Here is a 26156-nt window from a genome sequence, read left to right as displayed (position 1 = left end):
AATTCTCACTGTAGAAATCCACAGAAAGATCTGTTGCTCAGCATTTCAATCCAATTTGCTGAAGCTGTTTATTAAGGTCCTATGCAGACAGGATGTAAATATGCCACTTAAATCTGCAAATACAATAATGAAAACTGATATTTATAATTGTATTTATGTGGCACTATGACTCAAAACTAAATGGATTTCCAACCTAATATTGCTAAATGAACCCTTGAAAAATGGGAGGCCCATTACAGTGGGACAGTGGCATTGCTTCTCACATCCTGACATGATAGGGGCTTCTTCATTGTTTGGCATGATTGAAATATTTTTATTTGTCTCCTGAAATTGCCTTGCCACTGATTTATTCCCAACCATTGTCTTGGAAAAGCATACAACATGTAAGTGTTCCTTCCATTTGCTCTACTCTGGGAAACAGCTGTTGTGCCATGCCAAGAAGGGGTTCCAGATGGTGGTAAGAGATTTATGGACACTACCCCTCCTACCCGTAATTCAACCATCTTCTCAAGGGCAGCCTCCACAAAATTCTCTCTTGTTCTAAAGGGTGTGAAGCCCAATTCTGTCTCTTACCATCAGTGTGTCCTCGAGGAAATGACTGGAAACCACTATAAATCCCTCCCACCTCCTGGCCCTAGCTCAGTGCAGTACTCCAATCCAAGAAACATCATTCCAACATTGAAAATCACAAATATACAATTAAATCTTTACTACAGTCTCTCTTAAATAGGTACCGCCATCAATTTCCATTGAGTCGCTTCTGACTCATAGCGATCCCATGTGTTGCACAGTATAACTGCACTGCGTAGGGATTTCAGTGGCTGACTTTTTGGAAGCAGATTGTCAGGGCTTTCTTCTGAGGAGCCTCTGGGTAAGTTTAAGGATCCCTCACATTCAGGTTAACCATCATGTTGATTGTTTAACCATTTAAGGCACTCAGAGATTCCTTTCTTAAAAAGGTAGAAGGTAGAATACATTCACAATGACTGTCACAATGTGTTTACAATCCTCCTTTTCCTATTTCTCTCACTGGGTGTCTTTTCTGGCTATAAATCTCTTAGACTCTTCCTTCATCTCAACCCACACAGATCATCAGGTGTTCTCTCTTCTTTCTTTTCAGTTTTGGCTCTATATTTTATAGATTGACTAATTTTTTTCCCTCCTACTCCCCACCCCCCAGGTTCTCTCACAAAGAAGACTCTGGATTGCCCATGGAAGAAAAAGTCCCTTTCCTTGAGTGGCAGGAGAGGGTTCTGGAGGAACTGCAAAAACTTGAAATGATTTCTTTTTTAAAAAAAATCTCCATTACACTCCTCTGTTAGTTTCCTAGGACTGCCATCACAAAACACCACGAACTAGTTCTTTCTAAGAAGAGAAATGTATTGCTCCCAGTTTTGGAGGCTAGAAGTTGAAATCAATGTGTCTTTCAGCAGGGCCAAGTTCTTACCAAAGTCCTGAGGGGGGAGATCCTTGATTGTCTTCCCCAGCTTCTGACAGTCTCAGACGTTCCATGGCTTGTAGATGCATCTTTGTATGATCTTCCTTCCTTGGTCTTTCTCTGTCTCTTCTCTTTCTTCAGGAAGTTGCTCAGATTGGATTAGTATTCAGGTACTTCAGTATGACTTCATGTTAATTAATGACATCCCCAAAGATCCTATTTCTTCAGGTCAGGTTCACAGGTACCAGGGGTTAGGACTTCAATTTATCTTTTTTGGATACAATTCAATCTTTAATAACTCCTGAGCCTCAGCTTCCTCACCTGTTAGTGGGTCTAATGACAATGAGACTACATCTCAGGGTTATTGCCAGGACTCAGTGAAAACAGTGTATGAAAAGTAGTGCCTAAAGCATTTGACTGCTAACCAGAAGGCTGGCAGTTCAATCCCATCAGCCACTCCTCAGAAGGAAGATTGGGCGATCTACTTCCATAGTGATACCACCTTGGAAACCCAAGGAGGGGTCGCTGTGAGTAGGATCCGACTTGAAGGCAGTGAATTTGTTGTTTTTTGGTATAGTATACACACATGCATTGCTACACAATATGGGTTATCTCTTTCCTCTGTTCTCAATGACACTTCTGAAATGTTCATCTTTTATTATGATGACTTGTCCTTCTGTAAATGAAGGTTTTTTTTTTTTTTTGTAGTTACACTAGTCTAGTTAAGATTATTTTCTTATGTAGCAACTCAGTAAATGATGTTATAATATGCACTATTTCACATTTTTAGGATTTTGAGAGCTGGAACAATATCTTCCCTATTTTCCTATTCACTATAGTACCACTAGTTGTCTGTCAGTTTGCTGTACAATGATGGTTTGCATGTTGTGATGTTGGAAGTTATGCTACCGGTATTTCAATAGCCAGACTTCATCTCTCATACATTAGTCATGCTGTCAGAAGGAATCAGTCTCTGGAGAAAGATATCATGCTTGGTAAAGTAGAGGGTCAGCAAAAAATGAGATGGATTGACACAGTGGCTATGACAATGAGCTCAGGCATGGCAATGATTGTGAGGATGCCATGGGACCAGGAAGTGCTTCATTCTATTGTACGTAAGGTCATTATGAGTTGGAACTGATTATACATCTAAAATAACAACATTGTATCAATCAGAATGTTTTAAGTATATTTAGTATGTAATAAATGTTAGCCCAAACTACACTACTTGATTCTGATATGGATTGGATCTCAACAACTTCCTAGACACATATGTCACATCTGGTATGACTTAGAGTCACTTTAGAAACCCCAGGAAATGAATGAATAGAGATAATGAGAAAACTGCTTACAGTGACAACACGGTCCATCAGTTGAGATTTAGCATTATTCCTTTGAGGAAGAAAGCTTCACTTTGGTTACTTTTCCAGCAACAAATGTACCTTTTGTTTCTACTCATGCAACACTGTAGTGAAACTTGGCAAAGACTTCTGTGATTACTTATAAAATATAAATGGTTCAGACAAGAAGAAAAATTTAAATCCCCTTAGAAGTTCCTGTCCAGCATAGTTTATATGTTCATTTTTGATAAACTTAAACATTGATATTACTTTCACTCATATGACTCTGTCTCCCCTCCCTCCACAGGCCAGAAATACATAAAGGATTGAGATTTCTGAGTCTAGTTTGAGAGTAGCCTAGACTTTCAGAGTTGTGAAAATGGTACCCAAATCTATAATATGCTCCTTTTTCCCTTTGCTTAGAGAAAGTTCATTAAAACCTCAAGGTGTTACTATTCTGTGTTGGTTTTATTATATCTTCTCCCTCTTCCCTCCACATTTCACCTTACCTCTAACCTCCTCAATAGAAGGGAAGCTTAAATACTAAGAATCTGCCCTGCACTTTTCACATCCAGTATTTTCAAGCAGTTACTCCTTATGCTTTTTTTTTTTTAAGATAAAAAATGGTAAATCCCCAGAATATGCAACTTTGCCACATCTTGGGGTTCAGATGTAGCCAAAACAGAAAAGATTCCATTTCTCTGGAGTCATTTTGCCTCTTTTGTTAGGGACCTCACAGAGGTTTGCCAGCAGACAGAAAGAGGCATTGAAAGGGAAACTAAAGGCACCCACAGTATTCTCCACCTCAGTCTGTGCCCTTGAAAATGAGTTTGTAATAGACAACCTCAGCAAAGCCTTTAAGGCAAGTTGGCAGATACTTCTAGAAATATAAATGAGAATTTTATTTTTATAAACCTCTCTTCATTCCCACAAAAATGAAAGTAATGTTAAGACTCTTGTGGTTTCCATACTAATCTCTTAATCAAGAAAATAATCCTGTATAAAAAAAAACAGTATTTAATGTTATTTTACATTAAAATATGTTGTATAAGTGATATGTAGTCAAGACAAAAGATTAGGAAATACAGAAATAAAAAAAATCACTTTACTCATAGTATGCAGGAGCAGTTGTTAATTTTAACGTATCTCTTCAGATGTTGTGTGTATATGGATGCATACATGCATATATATAGCATTGACTTTAATTTACTTAAGTAATTAATATAAACAAATAAATTACATTGCTATGTTTTTTCTCCTACTACTTCCTGTGCTAACGAGAAACATTTTCATAAGCTGAATGCACAGTGAGTTTGAAGGCATATTTTCAGAGAAGTAGTAATTTTGGGGCTTCTAACAGCCAGATTTTTGAATGGCAAGAAACAAAAAAAAGAACAGAAGGCAGCAAAGGGTACAGAAAATGGTTGAATAATCAGCTGTGTTGTTGAAGCGGGTGGAGGAGGGAAAGGGTCAGCCTATCACATCTAAGCCTTATTCAAAAGAAAGTGGTCTCCACTTCATGGGCAGGATGCCAAAAAGCAGTAATAAAGGAGCCATGTAGGACTGTAACGTGGTACTCTATAAATACATTTTCCAATTAGTCATAAGTGTTTATTCATCAAGGCACACCACAATGCTTTTGGTAACTGAGTTGTACAAGCAGCTGTAATTGGCAATTGAGAAGCATCAATGCAAATGTTTTGATGCCTAATCCTGAAATTGTTCACGCTCCACATTTCCACTGAATGGTCTCTCTGTCCTAGAGTGATGTCGATAGAGTGCCTGCGACTACAGGTTTAGCTTTTTATAATCATCAAGCATTAAATTAGGTCCATCTTGCAGCATCCCCAGAGCTAGCTCTTTTTCCTGATTGATTTGAGGAAGAGAGATAGAAGTGTATTGAAAAATGTTATTCCAGCAAGGTTAATGAACATTTTGTTTAAGCATTAAAGGGATGTGTCAATGGGTGGCCAACCGAAATATTTTTGTCCATATCTTCAGAAACAAGGCAGAGGAAAAGAGTCAGTATCAGAAGCCCTCCCGTGAGTTTCCACGAGAAGCTCATTGCGCACGCCACACATGACCATAGATGGGTAGGGACCCACAGGGGACCACATGGACTTTTGTTGAATGCCTGGGTGACAGCTCCTGATAGCTCTATTTTGGTGCATATCACATTTGCTTTCTGGCCATTAATCTAGAACAAGTTTCAAGCTAGATAAGAAGCTCCAGTCAAAAGAAGAATCCCACAGGATGTTTTCTGACCTTTAAAAAGAAAACCTTCAGGACTGACAGTTTCTTGAATTAAAAAGAAATATATATTTTTTGCACTTCTTAGTAGCACAGAGCTGCAAATGATCACTTAAAAGGGTCTCTTCCCTTTATCCTCCAAAGTTTTCATGTACTTAGTGTGAGAGCCTTGTGACAATTAAATCAATTTCCATTGGAGTCCCCAGAGATGGGGCTTCTACCAGCTTTTTCAAGGAGACTTTTTAGACTAATAATGACCCAGCAACTTATCTGGGAGGATGCAGCAAAGTAGGAACATGGAATATCTGGTCAAAGAAAAACTTTGTGCCGGGATTACCGCTTCTTGCAGACTGAAAATCAAATGTATAATAGAAAGAGAGTCATTTCTAATGGGGAGAGGAGTGTAGCTAAAATTAACTTTTGAAAATAGCTTTCTGAACTGCAAAAATAAAAATAAAATAATAAAATTAAAAAGAAAATAGCTTTCTGATAATACCTATTTGATGCTTGAGAAAAAAAAAAGAGTCATCATTAAAAAGAAATTTACTTCACTTTTCCTTCAAGTTTAAAACATACATTTTATTTAAAGAGGTCAAAAGACATCCACTGATTTTGGAAGCATAGAGCTCATGGTATATGCAGAGTTGCAAATCCCATAACCTGAACATTCAATTTATAATTAAGGACACAAAAGCTAAATCATGGTGAGGTTGCTCTTTGCCCATGTTTAATTCAGATGATTGAAATGTAAAGCTGCTTTCAGACCACAGACCACTGTTCTCTTATGCTGCACACAATTCAGGCATGGCCACACCAAGAAGCCAGGGCCCATGTTTTTCAACAATAGGCTTCCTAAACTGGCAGGGATAGGACAGTCAACCACTCTTCACAAGAACTATTATGTACCTTTTATGTGCTTGGCATATGCAGCCTAGAAGATTGCTGCAGAACTGAAAAGCCAAAGGATTAGATGATGAGGTAGGGAGTGTACATTCCTCCCGGACCAGGCTGGCCATAGAGCTAATCAGTAAGTATCTGGTCAGCTGCCAGGGTCACCAAGCCACCTTCCTATGAAGCATTAGGAAGTTTGGGTTAAACAGGTGACAGCACAAGCAGATAGTTGGCAAAGAACTTAGATGAGAGGTTGACAGTCTGATAATCTAACATTATAAGGAATTCATTGGCCAAAGTTGGGACTATAGCAAGACAGGATTTTAAGGAGGTTGATGTCCTAGTAGACAGGGAAGGTTATCAGAGGCTGCTCTCTAAGAACTCTTGTATTGTAAGACCTAAAATGTCATCTGCTACTTTGACATTTTGATCCTCACAAGGCCCCAAAGTTCTAACTGTGAGTTCCCTTCCCTGCTCTTGCCGAATATGCACCCTCCTCGCCCAGCAGGAATGGCTCCCCACTTGTCCAATTACCCTATCAGCCACACCAGCTGCATCTCACCCAGTTCTCAGTCTAACAGATTTCTGCCTATGAAATTATTCAAACAAGCCAATCACATCCTCCTGTGGAACCAGGTGTCACCTCACCCTCTTGTTGCTATAAAGCCTGTCTCCCACAGTCCTTGCTAGTTCATTCTGCTCCTGAATGCAGTTCCCCTGTGGTTCTGCATGGCATGTGGTGTTATCTCCCCTCAGGACTGTGAGTATATATTGACTAATAAACTGCTACTGATCTCATCTGTCCACTGTCAAATGCTGTGTGTTCAGCCATCCCCACAACACTAGGATGGGACTCCCTCCTTCCTTCATCAACAGGATGAAGGGAAGATGGAAAAAACACCCCTGGAGCTTTCCTGTGTCTTTTAAGGCTGATAGATCATATCCCAATGACCGGGTCAGCTCTGCTCTGCATTACTAACTCCTCTGAGTTAAGGGTCTTCATCAACTTGAGCCAATTACTCACATAGTGTCCATTGTTAGGGCTATGTTCTTTGCAGGCACTCGTACACAAACTGCTTGGGGATTACAAATAGGGCTTACTTCATAGATGTGTGACCACATGGCCCTATGCTTGTTTCAATGATCTGCTGCTGTTGTCTTGAAATTCTTAATTTTTAACAATGGGGCCTGCATCTCTAGTTTGCACTGAGCCCCACAATGATGTAGTCAGTCCTGAGTCCAAGTTTATATCTCAGGCTCCCACTTCATCTGTCCTGTCCAGAAATTTTCTATACTACCCTGACAAGAAGTGAATCACTAGTTGAAAATAAACTTGTACGTGTTCCTTGAAATACAGAAAATATCCATCATAAGCTGGTATAGGGTTTTCTTGCAATGTGGCCAGGACTTTTTGTGTAGAACAGGTAAAACAAATAAAAGCTTCTCATCATGATAACTGGAATCTATTGATTCAAAGGGCAAGACAGGTGCATTGCTAATTAATTGGGTAATTTGTTTGTTTGTTTGTTTGTTTCTCCATATGGATTTAGACTTCACTTTTAGAGGAAAAATTCAAGTTTGTCATTGGAGGTGAGATTCCTTTGATAAGTCCATTAATAAATGGCCAATAGGCTTGTAGCTGGTGAAAGGAATTGGAAGATTGGAAGGTGCACATGGGCCTGACCCCTGGAACAGGAGCCTTCCCTGCTAAGTTACAGTCTGGAAAGTGATCCTAGTAATACCAAAAGGATGGGCCAAACTCAGGACAACAGAGACTTGAGGTACTGTTTAGGGTGTCAGATTTAGTGGTTGAGAGCTTTTCCTATGGGATGGGGTGGTGTTGTCCTAGGAGAAGTGGAGAATGTTGAAGGAGAGACACAAAGGCGATGGGTGTGGTTCTGAATGTGAAAGCAGGAGAGCCAGGGTAGAAACCAGAGGAAATATTGGGGGTGGAGTATATTTTTAGTTTATTCCTTGATGATATTCAAAGCAAAGTCCAAGTTACTGGAATACCACCCTTTATCATTTTTTGTTTAATGCCCTTCTAAAGTTGCTCTGGCTGTTCATTACAGAAGTTCACACGCACACACACTCTTTGTTCTATAGTTTGTGAAGGCTGAAGGCACACGCAAGTAATGAGGAAGTGGTTGAGGTCAGAGGACTGTTCTTTTCCTGACCTCTATGGAAGAATTTCCACCCATCTAGGGAGCTATGGCTTCAAGCTCCAGGGAAATATGGAAGCACTGGGGGTGCTGCTGGTGCAGAGTCGGATTACCCAATAAGCAAGGTAAGTATGGGCTTGCTTGTGTTTACTTACTAATCTGTAGTGAACAATTTCACAGTTTTGCACCATTTTAAAAATTTGAAAAAAAAAATTCTGTTTCTAGGTATGGGGGCCTTCTGTCTCTCTCCCAGTGCTACAGCACCTTCCTATGGAGTCAAAGCCTCTTTTCAAATTTACAGTCCCTGACAAGGACAGAACATACCCAGTAAGCAAGGGAAGCATGGGCTCACTTGTGCTTACTTACAAATCTGTAGTGAGCAGTTTCACATGTTTTTCACCACAAACTGATGGGCAATTGTTCACTACAGATGAGTAAATAACTATAAGTAAATGTGTGCTTACCTTGTTTATTGGGTAATCTGCCCCTGGTTGCACAGTGATTAACACATTCGGCTGGTAACCAAAAGATCGGTAGTTCAAACTCACCAGCTGCTCTGCAAGAGAAAGATGAGCCAGTCTACTTCCATAAAGATTTACAGCCTTGGAAACCCTATGGGGGCAGTTCTACTCTGTTCTTGAGGGTTGCTATGAGTTAGAATCAACTTGATGGCAGATGGTTTTTCCTTCTTTCTTTCTTTCTTTTTTTTTTTTTTGGCCCCTAGCTGACTCCAGGAAGATCTATCAGTTGAGGGCAATTCCAAGAAGGATTTATTCAAAAGAGACAGTGAAACCAAATCACTACTACCCCTACATGTTAGGTACATACTGCTGTTCTCCAAGCGGGGAGGAGGGGGCCCAGTGAGTTCTAGATTACTCAATTTACCTAATGGGATTAAAAATTCCTCACCATTGTTCCTTTTCATTGTATACTTTGTGAGGCAAAAGCTTTGCTGTCTATAAGACACAAAATGCTGTAAGTCTTAGATATAATATATATAGGAGCTCTGGTGGCATGGTGTGTAAAGCATTTGACTGCTAACCAGAAGGTTGGCAGTTCAAACTCACCAGCTGCTTTGTATAAAGAAGATGGGGCAATCTACTTCCGTAAAGATTTACTGCCTTGGATACTCAATGGGGGTTGCTATGAGCTGGAATCAACTTGACATCAATGAGTTGAGAGTTTTTATAATATATATAACTATATAATAGAATGGGAGCCCTGGTAGCATAGTACCTAAGACACTTCACTGCTAACCAGAAGGCTGGCAGTTCAAACCCACCAGCCACTTCTTGGAAGGAAGATGGGGCAATCTACTTTCGTAGTGATACTGCCTCAGAAACCCAAGGAGGGGTCGATATGAGTCGGGTCCAACTTGACGGCACATAACAACAATGACAACATAGAATAGAATAGATACAGATACTAGAATTACATTGAAATAATTTAGTGAATTAAATAAAACAAGGTAGTAAGCTGATACTCAATAACATTCATCACCATTATTGGACTATGTGTTGATTAGCCATAAGTAACATGTAGTTCCCATGTGACTGATCTTAACATTACTTTTACAAAGTCAAATTAAGTTCTGCTAGTGTTTCTTCTTTTACTCGGCTCATTTGTTATTATTGCTAGCCAAAGGTGTTGATTTTTCTATTTGGTCCTCAGATTTAGCCATCTCTGTCCTGCTGTGTGACTCTGAGGTTGATTCCCGTGGGCTATATCATCTGGGCTGACTTCTGGTCGGAGTTGGTCAACGAGAAGTAGAAGTTCAGAGTGTAGGAAGAGAAAGGCCAGAGATTATCTTCTCTGCTTGTCTACCTCCTCCTAATCCCCTTAACTCTATCAGTAGCTCTCTCTCTTTGTGAGCTCCAAACTAGTTGCTGTTGACTTTGTTCTGACTGTTGGTGACCCCATGTATCCCAGAGTAGAACTGTACTCCATGAGGTTTTCAAGGCTGTGACCTCCGGAAAGCTGATCACCAGACTTTTTGTTTTCAAGGTGCCTTTGGTTGAATTTAACCACCAACCTTTTGGTTAGTAGCTGAGCATGTAATTGTTTGTGCCAACCAGCGACTCTTCCATGAGCATAGTCCCCATGAGATGTCCCCTCCTCCAAGACTTTGCGTCTCAGAGGACCCTGGGGACTCTATTTGTTTTCCCTGTGCTTTCAGCTCTGGGTGCTAAGAGCTTTCCAGTGTTGTCTGCCTCCCGGTGACTCCCTAGCTTTACTAACCCCCTTCACCCTGTCTCTCTACCTGTGCAATAGTCCTTTCTTAAAGGCTATCAAACTGAACCTAGCTGGACCTTGGCTGATATACTAGGAAAGCATGGACAGATTTTCTTCATGTTGAATGCAAGCCCATCTTTCTCTTTCTCTTAATCACATACACATAAAGTTCTTACACATAAAGTTCTTGAATCTGCTCTTCAACACCCGGGATCCTATTTGGATCTCATGTATTCCGTTTTTACCGTATCACTTGCATGAATATACACACATATTTCTGAGGCTCCTTAAAATTTTTCTCCCATCTCCAAAATTTCCTTTTATCCTATTCCAGTTACAGTGCTTTCTACATTTCAAGATTTTTGAGCATCAAATTTCTAGACTCAATTTTAGCACATAGGGAGAAGAATAGAAAGCCTCAAAGTGAGGACGGGTATAAACTAAGGAGCTGTGTGACCCTAGCCTAAGCCTGGAAATGAGGAGTGTTATTGCTCCAGACTTTCACATTCTCATAACTTCTGGGACTAGGCCTCAAGAACTTGTGTCTAGGAAAACCTTTATACTCTCTGTCTAGAGAGGACTTAGGAAGATGAGGAAAGAGGAGGGAGGTACCTCTAAGGTTTGCCCTAACCCAGGTAATCTGCAAGGACTTTTCACATCTCCCTCTTTGAATTGTGTTGACTTTTGTTTCTGCCATCAGGCTGGACCTTCTTTGGCCTAGGAACCTTGTCTTAGTTCTGTATTCTCAGCATTCTGTAATAGTGTTTGGCTCACAATGTTTGTTGAGTTAATTGTTTAAACAGGTTTCCTTCAAGACTTTTTAATGATTAGTTTGAAAGACGAGAGGTTACCATGGTTCCTAAGGGATTCAGGGAGGAGGGCAACATTACATTTGGGGAAAGAAATTAGAGGAATTTTGGACCATCAAACACAGCCTGCTTCATTGTTTGTCAACTTATCTTTAACCCATGAAAGCCAGGATGGGTAAAAGATTGTTATGGACTGTTACAGACTGTTATAGCTCCACATATGTGCAGCTGAGAGGAAATACTGCAGCCAATGTGTTTGAGCCTTTAATAAAACTGGAGGTTAATGGCTAGTGCCATGGCAATTCCACAGGAGAAAGTGGAAGGAGCAGACCAGAAGTCGGAAATCCTTGTGCTTGCTTCTAGCTCTGCCACCCACGAGCCGTAATGTTTGAGACCAAGGCATCTAAACCTTGTGTACCTTTTTTATTTTAGCCTATACGCTAGAGTTTATGACACCTACCTTGCATCCTTCCCAGGACTCTTGGGAGAGTCATGAGATAATGCGGGTGAAAGCACTTTGCCAGTTAATGAGCATGAGACAAAGGTGAAGCTCCAGTGCAGAGTGTATCCAGCCCTCCTCGCTGAGGCGAGGAGAGGCTGGGCCAGGAGACACGCTGTCCCCGGAAGAGCACACTGGGCTGATGAGGCAGGTGTGTGGAATCCCTTCCAGGAGTTAATTGTGTATGTCTGGAGGCCCTGATGTTTTCCAGTCCCACACTAGGCCAGTGGATTACTAGGGAACTTGTGTTCCTGCCAGAGCAGATTCCCTCTTGCTCCCCAGAGCTGTTCCTCCCTACTTTTGCCTCAAGCGATTACTCATTAATCCCCTTCCCTTCTCATGTTGACTTCTGACTAGACCCATGAGCTTGACAACAGAATGACTCTGGTGGATGCAGGTTTGGACTCAAAACTCTAGGTTGGAAAGTCACGCAAGGCTTCTATCATGAAGGATTCTTAAGATTTCTGGATTTATCCGGAATCTTTAAAATGTCTTTGGTCCGATCATTTTTTTATATTGCTGTTCCATGTTTGCATGTGTGTGTTTGTCTGTGCCTATTCATTGGCTATATTTAGTGGAAAGAAGGTTCATGAGCCAAAACCCCATTTGGATTTGTTTGGATGAGTAAGAAACACTGGGAATTCAGAATGTACAAGATTATAAATATTACAGAGGTTCTTCAAAATCTCATTTACTTTAGTCTAACTGCCTTTTTACTCTACATATTCAAATTCCATTTGCAGCCACGGACCCTGATACTCTTTTTTTTTTTTTATTAGGATTTGGGTGAAGATTTACAGAGTAAATTCACTTTTCATACAGCAGTTCACATATACTTTGTCTCATGTCATTGACCAAAATTTACAATGCAGCAGCTCCCCTCCCACTTCCTCCCCATAGTTACCTCCTCCCAGTGTCCATCCCTTCATACTCTTCTGCACCCTGAGCTATCTCCCTGTGCATAAGCAGCCCTTCCTTCTCCCATGATTGTATGGACCCTGATACTCTTAAAGAAAACAATAGCAAACAAGTTACTGCTAAAGAAAATGTAAATTGGTTTGTTTGCTTCTTTACATTTCTGGGCAGTAAAACATAAGCAACTGTTATTCCAAGGGTCTCATTGAATATACAAAATCTTTGTCTTTCTCGGGAGCTTTTAAGGTTAACCACTTTTTCTAAAGAGTTCTTTATGTCTAGAAACCAATTTTATGCTCCTTTGTCCAGCTACAAATTTCCTACAAAACTTGTTAAAGTTTCTCACACAAACACATTTACACTCATTTAGAAAATGGAGAAAACAGTTTGCTTTGGGGAAATCTGTTGGTTGTTTTTCCTTGACATTTATAAAGTCCTCACAGTGTGGGTGCTACATGCAGCTTCTAGAAGCAGACTGTCCCTGGAGGTGTTTGTGTTCAAGGGGACAAGGGTCTGGGATTCTGAGATACTAGCACCATGGGCCTGGGCTGGGTTCAGTGCCCACATGGGAGTGATCACTCCATGGAGATCTGTGCTCAAGATGTGAACAGCAAGTTCATCCCACCAAATTCCCAGGTACCAAGGACCTTTCTTCCTGGATAATTTTCTCCAGCAGTTCACTCCATGTTCAGAAATGTCTCTCTCCATGTGTTTGACTTCTATTCACTTTTTACTATATATGACCATGTATAAGTCAACATGGCTATATCTTCTCATACTGCTGCCAAAGGGAAACAGTATGGAGTCCAGTGTCCTCAAACTAAATGTGGGCCATAAGTGAGCAATATGTGGACATGTAGATGTCTTCCATCCTCCTCTCAACCCAGCAAGATAAGAAAACATAATCATAAGATACAAAATCTAAATTCAAAATAGTTCAGTATTCTCATACAATGGATTACCAAGTTTATAAAAGAATTCTTTTAAATATTGAATCCCTCAATGGGCTTTTAAAGTGGATTTGATTTTTAAAAAAATTCATTCAAGAATGTGTTGAAAGGGCACACATGTTCTGCAATATTTCAATTTATATACAAGCCTCTTACTAAATAGTTACCAAGCATTTGCCAAACACTAACAATGGTTGATAGCTCAGAGTTGGACTTGCCTATTTAAGTGCTATTTCCCAACAATTCAAAAGGAATTCTCCTCTGCCAAACAAAATAAAGAACCTTTCTATTTAATCATAATATAGGCACTTTCTTTTGCTCTAATGATTTATTAAACATTTTTAAAAGATCCAAAATGATTGTATCTGGGCATATGATCTGTTTCATAATATTCTGTATTTGTTCTCAATATATCAGTGCTCAATGATACAGACTGCACTTGTAATTATAGCCTATATAGGCTGTAATTGTCCAGCAAAAGGGGATGCAATGAGGTCAAAACAGAACTTGAAAGCCATTACAGCAAAGCAGGTTGGGCTGGTGGTGCCATAGTAACTCATTGCCCTGCTAATTGGGAGCACTGATGTGAGTATAGAGCAAGGAGTTGTTGTGGCTGAGGTGGAAGATAAGCTGGCATAATTAGCTGGGGCTTGTGAAGATAGAAAAGGACATTGCCACAGCCAAGAAGATGCCTTGATGTCAGCTCCTGGCTATGTGATGACCCTTAGTTCCATCTGGATATTTAAAAAACAACATCATAATTGTGATGAAAAGCTCAACCAAGATTTTGATTCCTTGTTACTTGAATAAGCATTTACTCCCGTACAAGGGAAAGTATGCATGCTTCACAAATGTTAAGGACCTCTGGTGGCACAGCACCTAAGACATCTGACTGCTAACCAGAAGGTTGGTGGTTCAGAACTACCAGTCACTCCTTGAAAGGAAGACTGGACAAACTACTTCTGTAAAGATTTACCTCCTTGGAAACCCAATGGGGTTGCTATGAGTTGGAATCGACTTTATGCAGTGGGTTTTTGTTGTTTTCTCCCACAAATGTTAAGTCTCCAAACAGAGCCATCAAATGATAAATTTAACCACAAAATTAGCTACAATTAGTGTATCTACCTATTCCCCCCAAAAAAGAAAAAAAACAAAACAAAACAACTTACTGCCATCAAGTTGATCCCGACTCACTCACAGCGACCCTTCCTTGGGTTTCCAAGGTGGTATCTCTGTGGAAGCAGATTGCCCACTCTTCCTTTCTAGGAGTGGCTGGTGGGTTTGAACCACCAGGCTTCTGGTTAGCAGTCAAATGTGTTAGGCACTACACCCCCAGAGCTCTCTATCTGTATCTAAGGAACCAAGGTGGTGAAGTGGTTAAGCATTTGGCTGCTAAACAAAAGGTGAAGGTTCAAATCCACCAGCTGCTCTGTGAGAGAAAGATGTGGCAGTCTGCTTCCACAAAGATTATAGCCATGGACAATATACCAAAAGTGAGTGACCAGCACAATAACACTAAGGGAAAGGAAGACACGGAGAAGTATGCAAGAGGTACAGATAAGAAAGGTAAATAACAGATATTAATCTACAGGTGGATACCTAGTGTTGTTGTTGTTACGTGCTGTTGAGTCATCTCTGACTCATAGCGACCCTACGCCGAGCAGAATGGAAGACTGCCCGGTCTTGTGCCAGCCTCACAATCCTTGCTATACCTGAGCCCATTGTTGGCAGCTACTGTGTCTATCCATTTCATTGAGGGTCTTCCCCTTCTTCATAGACCCTTTACCAAGCATGATATCCTTCTTCAGGGAATGGTTCCTTCTGATAACATGACCAAAGTAGGTGAGACGAAGTCTGGCCATTCTCACTTCCAGGGCACATTCATGTTGTACTTCTTCCAGGACAGATTTGTAAGTCCTTTCAGCAGACCATGGTACTCTTAGCATTCTTCTCCAACACCACAACTCAAAAGCATCAACTCTTCTTCAGTCTTCCTTATTCATTGTCAAGCTCTCACATGCATATGTGGCAATTGAAAATATCATGGTTTGGGTTAGGCACATCTCAGTCTTCAAGGAGACATCTTTGCTCTTCAGCACTTGAAAGAAGTCTTTTGCAGCAGATTTGCCCAATGCAATATGTCATCTGATGTTTTGACTGCTGCTCCCATTAGTGTTGATTGCAGAACTAAGTAATATGAAATCCTTGACAATTTCAAGCTTTTCTCCATCTATCATGATGCTGCTTATTGGTCTAATTATGAGGATTTTTGTTTTATTTATATTGAGGTATAATCCATACTGCAGACTGTAGTCTTTAATCTTCATCAGTAAGTGCTTCAAGTCATCCTCACTTTCAGCAAGCAAAGTTGTGTCATCTGCAAAATGCAGGTAGTTAATGAGTCTTCCACCAATCCTGATGCCATGTTCTTCTTCTTATAATGCAGCTTCTTGGATTATTTGCTCAACATACAAGTTGAATAAGTATGGGGAAAGGATACAACCTTGATGTACTCCCTTCTTGATTTTGAACCATGCAATATCCCCTTGTTCTGTTCGAATGACGGCCTCCTGATCTATGCATAGGTTCCTCATGAGTACAATCAAATGTTCTGAAATTCCCATTTGTCTCAATGTTATCCATAATCTGTTATGATCCACACAATCAAATGCTTTTGCATAGTCAATAAAACATAAATAAACATCTTTCTGGTATTCTTTGCTTTCAGCTAAGATCATCTGACATCAGCAATGATATTCCTCATTCCACGTCCTCTTCTGAATCAAGCTTGCATTTCTGGAAGTTCTCTGTCAATATACTGCTGCAACCATAGCAGAAAAAATGATCAGGTATAGGTAGGCCAAAGGGAACATACCCATGACCACATATAAGTTTGGCAGATGTTATTTCTACATATGTATTTTATGTGTGTAGTGCCTAAGGCATTTTGACTGCTAACCAGAAGGCTGGCAGTTCAAAGCCACCAGTCCCTCCTCGGAAGGAAGACTGGGCAATCTACAGTGCTAGAGATACTGCCTCAGGAACTTAAGGAGGAGTCACTGTGAGTTGAAATCAACTCGATAGCAGTGACTTATTATTATTATTGTTATTATTCATATGTGCTATAAGAATGTCCATGTATATAATAGAGCTAACAGAGGACAAAGTTATGATAATTTCTTAGCCACAGCCAAACACTTTGAGAGAGTGAGTCACTGGGTCCCCACACTTGTTAGCATGGTTGTGGGAAACATCAAGCTCATCAAAAAAATAGTTTTATATCCTACTTTCATGAGTAGTGACTGAGGTCTTAAAACCTCGTAAGCAGCCATCTAAGATTCAACAATTGATCTCTCCTCATCTGGAGCAAGGAAGAATGAAAAAAATCAAAGATGTATGGAAATAATTAGTCTACGGGACTAGTGGACCTTGGGAACTTCAACCTACATGACCCGGTGACCAGAAGAACTAGATGGTGCCTGGCTACTACTGCCAATCACTTGGAAAGGGATCAAAATTGGGGATCCTGGATAAAGTGGTAAAGTGAGAGAAAAATGTGGAATAAAACTAAAACTCATAAAAAAACCAGACCTACTAGTCTGATAGAGACTTGTGAACCAAGAGACTGTGGCCTCTAGTTCACCATTCAGGCCTGGAATTGAACTATCTCCCATGGCTTCCAGCCAAACAATAGACAGCTCTACAAGGTGAACAATTATATCAGGTAGGTACACTCCCTGGAACAATCAACCACAGGAGATCAGAAGTGCAGTATTTTCACAGGGAGATAGCTCAGAGGGCAGGAATGCATAGGAAAGAAGGACACAAGGAAAAGATAACTACAAGGAGAAAGTAAGAAGAAATGTTACCTTGTGGGAATTGCAATTAATGTCATGAAACAAAATGAGTATAAGGCCCTCAACAAGATGTATTGACATGGTGGCGGCAATGGTGGGCTTGGGTATAGTAGGGATTGTGAAGTTGGCGAGGACCAGGCAGTGTTTTGTTCTGCTGTACATAGGGTCACTATGAGTTGGAGATGACTCAGTGGCACCTAACAACAACACAACAACAGGTTTCAGTTGGGTTGTATGATGATTAAAAGTGGACTTATAATGTCTATGATTTTCTCAGATTAAAGTGGAAAGTGCTGGATTTTGGGGGGATGCACAAATGTCAAATGACTGAGCATAAAATCAGCATCAGCTTATCCCTGAAAGTTGCTCAGAAGCTACACGATCCAAGTATGGACTCATCTTTAGACAATTTTGATTCTAAGTTGTCATGTGCTCGCCTTCATTGCTCAGCTTTCATCTGCAGCACTGGTACTCTCATTTCTCCCCCATCCAAACTAAATGAAACTTATGCATCAAGTCAACTGCAATTCATAGCAACACTATAGGACAGATTAGAACTGCTATATATTTCAAGGCTGGAAGTTTGGTGGTTCAAACCGGCCAGCTGCTCCACAAGAAAAAGTTGTAGCAGTCTACTTCCATAAAGACTGCAGCCTTGGAAACTCTATGGGGCAGTTTTAGTCTGTCCTACAGGGTCCCTATAGAGTCACTATGAGTCAACAGGCTCAATAGTCAACAATAAACTCAACAGCAATGGGTTTCTCCTCCCCATCCCACCTCAAATCCCAAATAACTAGGAGAACCAAAGTTATGAATAATAGGTGAAGGATAAGAGTGAGAATGTATGAGCCAACTGGAGGAAGAGAAGGACGAAGAGAGAAAAGAAGAGCTTCAGCTCCCAGCTCAAACCCTATTTGAAGCCACTATTTCACCAATTAAACTAAATCATTAAAGGCTTTCATGGCTCCCAAGACTGGCACATTGTGATCTCTTGACGCAGAGTTCCAAGTGTTTAGGGTTTCAAGTCAGTACGTTCTGACTTCCAAAGCCACTCCTTCTGGTGGCGGTGCTGTCGCTGGTGAGTTACGTCCAAACAGGGCATTCAGTGCACAGACAAGCTGTTCCTTCTCTCCTGCATACATCAGTTCTCTGTTTTATTTTTTAAAAAGTATTCCGGTTAAAGATTAACCCCCCAAAAAAGCATGAATTTATTGTTGCTGTATGTATTTTTACCTACTTTCCCAAATAGTTTTACATTTAAAACTATAGAAAGGAGAAGTTTAAAAAAATAGAAAAAGACATCAAGAAATAAAGCAAAGAGGTATCAAATGGTTAGCCTAAAATGAAATAGAATATAAAATTCCATTTTGGACCTTCTTGAAAGCAAAGATGGAAAGGAAAACCTGATGGGTTATATCATTTTCTGTATCTAATGTTTTGTGTGTTTTTCTTCCTCTCCCCTCCCCCCCCAACCCTCACCTTCTCCTTTCCCTTCCCCGCCTCCCCTCCCCTCTTCTCTTTTCTCCTGTCCTGTTCTTTCCTCTCCTTTCTCTCTTCTTTTGTTTTCTTCCTTACCCTGACCCCCTTTCCCTCTCTCTATCTTTACTTCTCTATTTGAAATACAACCGTTTATCTGGAAAGTTAAACTGATAGCTGTATTAAATTAAAAAATAAATTTAATTATGTGTTTCATCTCAAATGCTTCTTGAAATAAGGCAGGCACACTTGTTGATTAGTTGGTCAATCATGTTGCTTCTTGAAGAAAGGACATTAAGGAATAACAATAAAAAATTTCTCTAATTCTGGCTTTGCAGAAGATACAGTGACATTTTTTGTATCAATACTTCTTAAAACAATTTCACAAAAGCAGATGGTATAGCACCTCACTGTGACCAAACCAAAACATTTCTATAGGAAACTAATACAATAAACCAATTACAAAATGTATAGATTATGCTTCGTTTGCATTTCATTTGCTACTACTTATTGTTCATGTATAAAATTTCCCAGCTGCCTTTAAACATTGCATTTCTCTGTTAGGTAAATCCAGTACTTGTCATTTCTCCATTCATATGCAACACTTATTTGCTTGATTTTGGTAGGGACCCCACTCATCAGTCATTACGGTGACATGGTGTGTTGGAAAGAAGCTAACCCTTGGATCAGGTGGCCATGGGTTCAAACCTGCTCCTGTCATTTTGTAGCAGGAACCTTGGCCCAGTTACTCAGTTCCTCTGAGCCTCACTTTTCTCGTAAGTAAAACCAAAACCAAAACCAAAACCAAAACCAAAACCAAAACCAAACTCATTGCCATTGAGTCAATTCTGACACATAGCTATGCCTATTGGGTTTCGAAGGCTATAAATCTTTATGCAAGCATACTGCATCTTTCTTCCATGGAGCAGCTAGTGGGTTTGCACCATTAACCTTCTGGTAGCAACTAAATGTGTTAGCCACTCCCATAAGTAATATTAGGGTGATATTACCTTGCTACCTACCTTGTTGTCTCCGCTCCCTCAGCTGCTACTCTGAGTTCTACTATTAATCTTTCCTCCTCAATAGCCACAAATCTGTTCTCCTCCTGCCATCTTTAATCAGGTCACATTCTCTTTCATTTCACACCACACAGTCTTCTCTCTGAACTTCCTGCGTCTATTCTCAACCTCCTCCACTTTATTCTCCATATTATGGTCAGAAAGAACTTACTAAAAATACAAACCAAATTGTGTTACTAAACTAAAAAAAAAAAAAAAAAAACCCAAACTCATTGCCATTGAGTCGTTTCCAACTCCTAGCAACCCCCATTGGATTTCCGAGGCTGTAAATCTTTATGGAAGTAGATAGCCCCATCTTCCTTCCACAGAGCAGCTGGTGGGTTTGCACAGAGCAGCTGGTGGGTTTGTTTTTCTAGAGGGCTAAAAATCCTTCTCTGACTTATTGCCCCAGGACAAGGCCCAAACCCCTTCACGTGGATCACATGGCCCTTTCTAACCTCGCCCTGCCTTGTGTTCTCTAGGCTCTCTCACCACGTCCAGGCTCACTCAGTGTTGTAGCCACTGTGAGCTATCTCCTATTCAGGGAACCTGTCAAGCTCTGACTCCATGTAGGGTCTTTGCACAGATTTTCTCTCTGCCTAGAACACCCTTCTCCCTGGTCTGCTGAATTCTCACTATTCATCCTACCTGCATGTCCCTTTCTTTGGCAGTCTCCCCTCCAGTCCCCCACCCCACCACCCCTACACTGCCCCAAGGCCCAGCGAGAAAGGTTTTTTTTTTCCTCTTCTGTGAGCTTCCTTAACACTGCACTGTCACAAGACTATTTAATTCTTTCTTGTCTTTTCCACTAACCATGGGCTCTGTGAGGACAGAAACCACATTTTTTCCTGTCTTGATATCTACAGGGCTCAATCCAGTACCTCACAAAATTTGCTTAATATTTATAAAATAAGTGAGAACATGAGTTAATTAATACCTTTCAGAGTATTTATGTGGATTAAATAAGATAAAATATGAAAGGCACTGGCAACACTGAGGGTAGTCAATAAATGATAATCCTTATTATTACTCCTCCTCCTGCTGCACAGTATTGTATAGTAAGTCCTGGGTTATGAACATCCCGACATCCAACTTATGGACAACTCCTCTCAAGAAAAAAATAAAGAAGAAAAAGAAATCCAAACTTACTGCCATTGAGTCTCATAGCAAGCCCTGTTGGGTTTCTGAGGCTGTAAATCTTTACAAAAGTAGCTTACCCCATCATCCTTCCGCCAAGCAGCTGTTGGGTTTGAACTGCTGACCTTCTGGTTAGCAGCCAGGTGCCTTATCCACCACACCACCAGAGCTCCTGATGGATAACTCCTGCTTGCCCTTTAATGTTATGTGAATTTGCCCTTATTTGAAACTATTGAACCAATCTCTACTAGCAACAAATTCTTCATCACAATCACCTTCACTTGATGTAAGTGCAGCTTTCAAACAATTGAAAAGACTTGAGTCTTTTCTTGCACTAAAGTAAGGGTAAATTAGAACCATACATATCTGGTCCGACTTACCTACAAATTCTTACAGATGGTTAGGAATGGGTTTCTTTCGGAACCCGGGGACTGCCTGTACTGCTTTTAGTATTGTGTCCTTTGCCCATAGAAATTCAAGAATGAGTGCCTTGGGGGCTTTTTAACATTTTTAACTCCAAAAATATGATGAAAACTATTATACCCACCACTGCTGTCTAGTTGGATCTGACTCATAGAGAGAGACCCCTTCTTGGGTTTCCGAGGCAGTATCACTACAGAAGTAGATTGCCCGCTCTTCCTTCTGAGGAGTGGCTGGCATGTTAGAATGAATAAACCCACATTTTTGTAAAAGGTTGCTACAGGCACTTTAGCCAGAAAATAAGGGAGGTGGAGGTAGGGACACCTTTTTCATAAAGACACAACAAAACTGTTGAAAACTATTAGAGGCAACAGTTTTGTTGTGTCTTTGTGCAAAAGGTGCCCCTACCTCCACCTCCCTTATTTTCTGGCTAAAGTGCCTCTTGCAACCTTTTACAAATATGTGGGTCTATTCATTCTAACATCCACTTTCGCCAGTTGGTTCACTTCTATGTAACCCCTCGCATCCCTATTCAACAGAGGCTAGTAATTACCATAGCAACCGCAGCATGTGGTGCCTAAGCGCTCGCTCAGAAACAAAGCATTTGCTTTTAAAAAATTACACACACACATTAATTTGTAACATGAAATTCTATTTCATGGTATTTATGAAGGGGAACTATGCCTCCAAGTAATCAGACTTTCCCTCCTGACTGAACTAGGGACTCGCACTGTTGTTTCAGTTTCTGCCACCCCCACCCCACATGCACATATTGATTCATTTTAAAAATGAAATTTTTGTGCAAAAGGGGGGAAAAAAAGATGCGAAGGATTCAGTTTCAGCAGGAAGGTACAAAGGTCAGTGAGAGGGTGCACAACCCTGAATAGCAGTTGTTCCTGTCTGAGTGATGATTATCCTACCAAGGGGATTCATTAAAATGGAGCCTATTGCTGTTACAGTGAATGAGGTGCTCCATAAATTCTGCTCTGAGCCTGTCAGTGGCTAAGCCCATATGTAATGCTTAAATACAGTGCCTGCATCTGCTTGTTGGTGCATCATCCTGGCCCGTAGATGCCTCACCAAGTGCTGTGTGCATGTGCAGACACGCTCTCAACACAATCAAGAACCCAGGGCCTAAAATGCTGTGCGTGCCCAGAAATCAAGAATTCCCATTCTCACCGAGAGGAGTTTGTGTGTGTGTGTGTGTGTTTCCAGCGAGACATTATGTTTTAGATGTGACAGAGGAATAAGGTAACTACTTGTTCTGGGTCCTGACGTGGTGGTGCTGCTGTGGGGAAGGGGAGAGGCAGGGGGCAGTGAGAGAAAAGTTTGGTTAGAGTAATTTCAGACCACGTGGAACCATGGTCTTCCCATGCTGTCCACTGAAAAAATAGGAGACAGACATGTGCCAGATAGTGTTCAAGGTAGGGCTAACTCTCAATGTCATTAGTTATAATCAAAGGGCAGGCAACAGAGGGTCAACTCTTCCTGGCCTCCCTCCTTAAGTCACCTGAAGAGAGAGAAAAGCCTGTGGAGGAACTCTGCTACAACCAGACCTTTTTTTCAGTTGTTTAAACCCAGCCAGTTGGAAGCCTCTTTATGAGTTCTCTGTTGAAATTCCGATTAGAACAAAACAAAAAATTTTGCTTTGGTCTGAGGAAAAAATAATACATTCCAGTCAAAGGCTTTGCAGGGCCCCAGAACAATCTAAATCTTTCACTCTGTTCCACAGGAATTCAGTTAGACAGCCTTCTCTCATAACACGTGGACATTCTCTCTTAGAAAATGGAGCTCAGGAACAACTCAGGGCAGGGACGTAGGGTGGGTAGATGTTTGTGTGGTGTGTGCGGGGTGGGCAGAGAGATTCTCATTAGCTTTTACCATGGGTTTGATGGAAGTAGAATTAAAATGCTCTAAATTTACCCGTTAAATGGGAATTTCTAGTTACTAATTATATTTCCCCAATTGGACTGAGGAAGGTCCTTGAGTGGCACAAACCTAATGGCGGTGTGAACCCACCCAGTGGGGCTGTGAAATAAAAGCCTGAAGATCTGCTTCCATAAAGATTACAACCAAGAAAACCCATAGAAAAACCTGGAGCGGTTCCACTCCGAAACACATGAGAAGTTTACGAATTGGAAACAACTCAAAGCCATTGGGTTTGGTTTGGGGGTTTTTTGACTTAAGGAAATACTGATAGAGGCATATGATAACAGATGAAACAGGAGCTCACAATTCCTTATGAACAATATGGAAAAGCTGACTGGAGACACACGATTCTCTTGGAAGCCATTGCCTCATGGCCAACGTCTCCATGGACAGGTGAGGGGTAAGGCTCCTCTTTGTTCAGGTAGTCTACATGGAGGCTGGCACTCTCCTTCCGGAGGCCTTGCAGAAAGCAGCCACTAGATAGCGCCTTTCACTCAGCAATAGTTGAAACAGTAGCCCTGCCTGGAGGAGAGCACATTTAGCTGAGAAGCAGGAAAGTCAGTGACGTGGGGAATTATTATGCACAGTTCATTTCCTTGTAATTTAACTCCCAGAGTAACAAAAGCATAATGCATGGAGCAGTTTTTGGGTCTGATTTACAACAATTTAAACTAAAAGATGATTTCTGCCTAGCCCCTCCCCCTTCTAATCATTTCTGCTGATTTCAGCAGCTGAGAATTTTGTATTTCATCATGCCACCGCACCCTCTCAAAGCTACAGATCCGAGAGGACAAAAATGTAAAATAGGATTCCTGCAAACGGAGCTGATGCAAAATTGGACTTTCTGCTTCAGGTTCCATTATTGCTTCCTTGTCAATTCTAAACACTTTATGTCTTTATTATGGTGGTTTTATCAGTATTCCCCACTACTTTTGAACATTGTGAAGTCCAAATAGGGCAAAACACCTCTGTCCTCAAAGGGTTTGTAGTGTTAATTTCAAATACAAAGGTAAAGGATGTGAGGATGTGAGCGCCCAGCCTTCTGAGCAGTTCCCATCTCACCTATCCTCCAAAGACTCCGTTCCTCCTCCTCCCTTGAGTCCCTCCCTGTAGATTCTCGCCACTTTGAACTCTGCTTTCTCTGGCTCCTTGAGCACTTAGACTCTACACGCAATTTATCATTTAGGATCTGTTGTCTTGTTCACTAATTTCTTCATATGTGCTTTTTTTTTTCCTCCCCAAGGAAAGGGAAAAAACTTTTTCTGAGTGCCTACTTGGTCCATATAATTTCATTTAATCCTCTTAACATCCCTTTTCTTTAGATGCAATTGATTTCATCTTATAGATAAAGAAACTGAGTCAAAGAAGTCAAATAACTTATACAAGGTGTCATTGGAAATAAGAGGCAGGATTTAAACACACGCATTTCCCTCTGTTACATCACTCTGATGCCTGCTTTGATTATGAACTGAGATGAGTGTGTCACCCCGCCACACTGTGAGCACCAGGAATAGTGATATGTAGGCACACACATACAATCACACCTGTAAAAATACTTCCTACACGATCGATATTTAAGATCGTGCTTGGGTCTTGGTAGGGATGTTAGTATCATCTCCATTTTAAAAATTAAGCAACTTCTTGAATATCAGCCAAGTTCTCAGACTCCTTGTATAGAGGTTTTCTCTATACACTTAGTAGATACTTAGCAAATGCTTATCTATTGCAGATTCACTTTCCTGCTTATGTGGTATTGTTTTATTCTTAGCTGTGCCTTTTTTGTCCAAGGGAAGAAGAATCACATTTACCCCAGAGATTAACCACTGAACAAGGCATTGGTGGTTCACAGGTAGAATTCTCACTTCCATAGGACAGACTTGGGCTAGATTCCTAGTTAATGCACCTCGTGTGCGGCTACGCCTGTCTGTCAATAGAAGTTTTCGTGTTGCTCTGATGCTAAACAAGGAGCTCTGGTGGTGCAGTGTCTAAGGTATGTGACTGCTAACCAGAAGGCTGGCAGTTCAAACCCATCAGCCACTCTGTGGAAGGAAAATGGGACAATCTACTTCTGTAAAGATTCATCACCTCAGAAACCCAGTGGGGGTCGCTATGAGTTGGAATTGACTCAATGACAGTGGGTTTGGTTTTGGTTTGATGATGCTAAACAGGTGTCAGCAGAGCTTGAAGATTAAGAGCAGTAACAAAGGCTTGGCAATCTATTTCAGAAAATCAGCCAATGAAAATGCTATGGGTCCCAATGGTCTGATCTGCAGCAAATCATGAGGCTGGCACAGGATCAGCTAGCATTTTGTTCTGTTGTACTGTGGTCATCATGAGTGAGGGGCTGACTTGATAACAGCTAACAACTACAATAACTTGCTAAACATCAGAAGCAGAGCTTGGTTTCTGAGGTCTAGTTATCTACCAAGGAGCTCTGATAGTATAGTGGTTAAGGCATTTGGCTGCTAGCCAAAAGGTCAGTGATTCAAACCTACCAGACACTCAGTGGAAGAAAGATGAGGCAGTCTGCTTCTGTAAAGATTTACAGCCTTGGAAACCCACTGGGAGTTGCTATGAGTTGGAATTAACTCGATGGCATTGAGTAATCTGCCAAATTAGTGAAGGAATTGGGACTAATGAGAACCCAAGTCTCCAGTTCTCATTTCAATGCCCTCTCTGTAACATTTTTTTGTTTCGTTTTGTTTCCTCATTATGCTACTTCATTTATATAGGCTTTGTTTTCTCTTGTATTTGGGGTCTCCAGATCCAAAATCTTCCTCCTCCCCCATAAAC

Source organism: Orycteropus afer, unplaced genomic scaffold, assembly GCF_000298275.1.
Source record: "Orycteropus afer afer isolate SDZICR_OR568_19922 unplaced genomic scaffold, OryAfe1.0 scaffold00002, whole genome shotgun sequence".
NCBI lineage: Eukaryota > Metazoa > Chordata > Mammalia > Tubulidentata > Orycteropodidae > Orycteropus > Orycteropus afer.
This window is presented reverse-complemented; position numbering follows the sequence as displayed.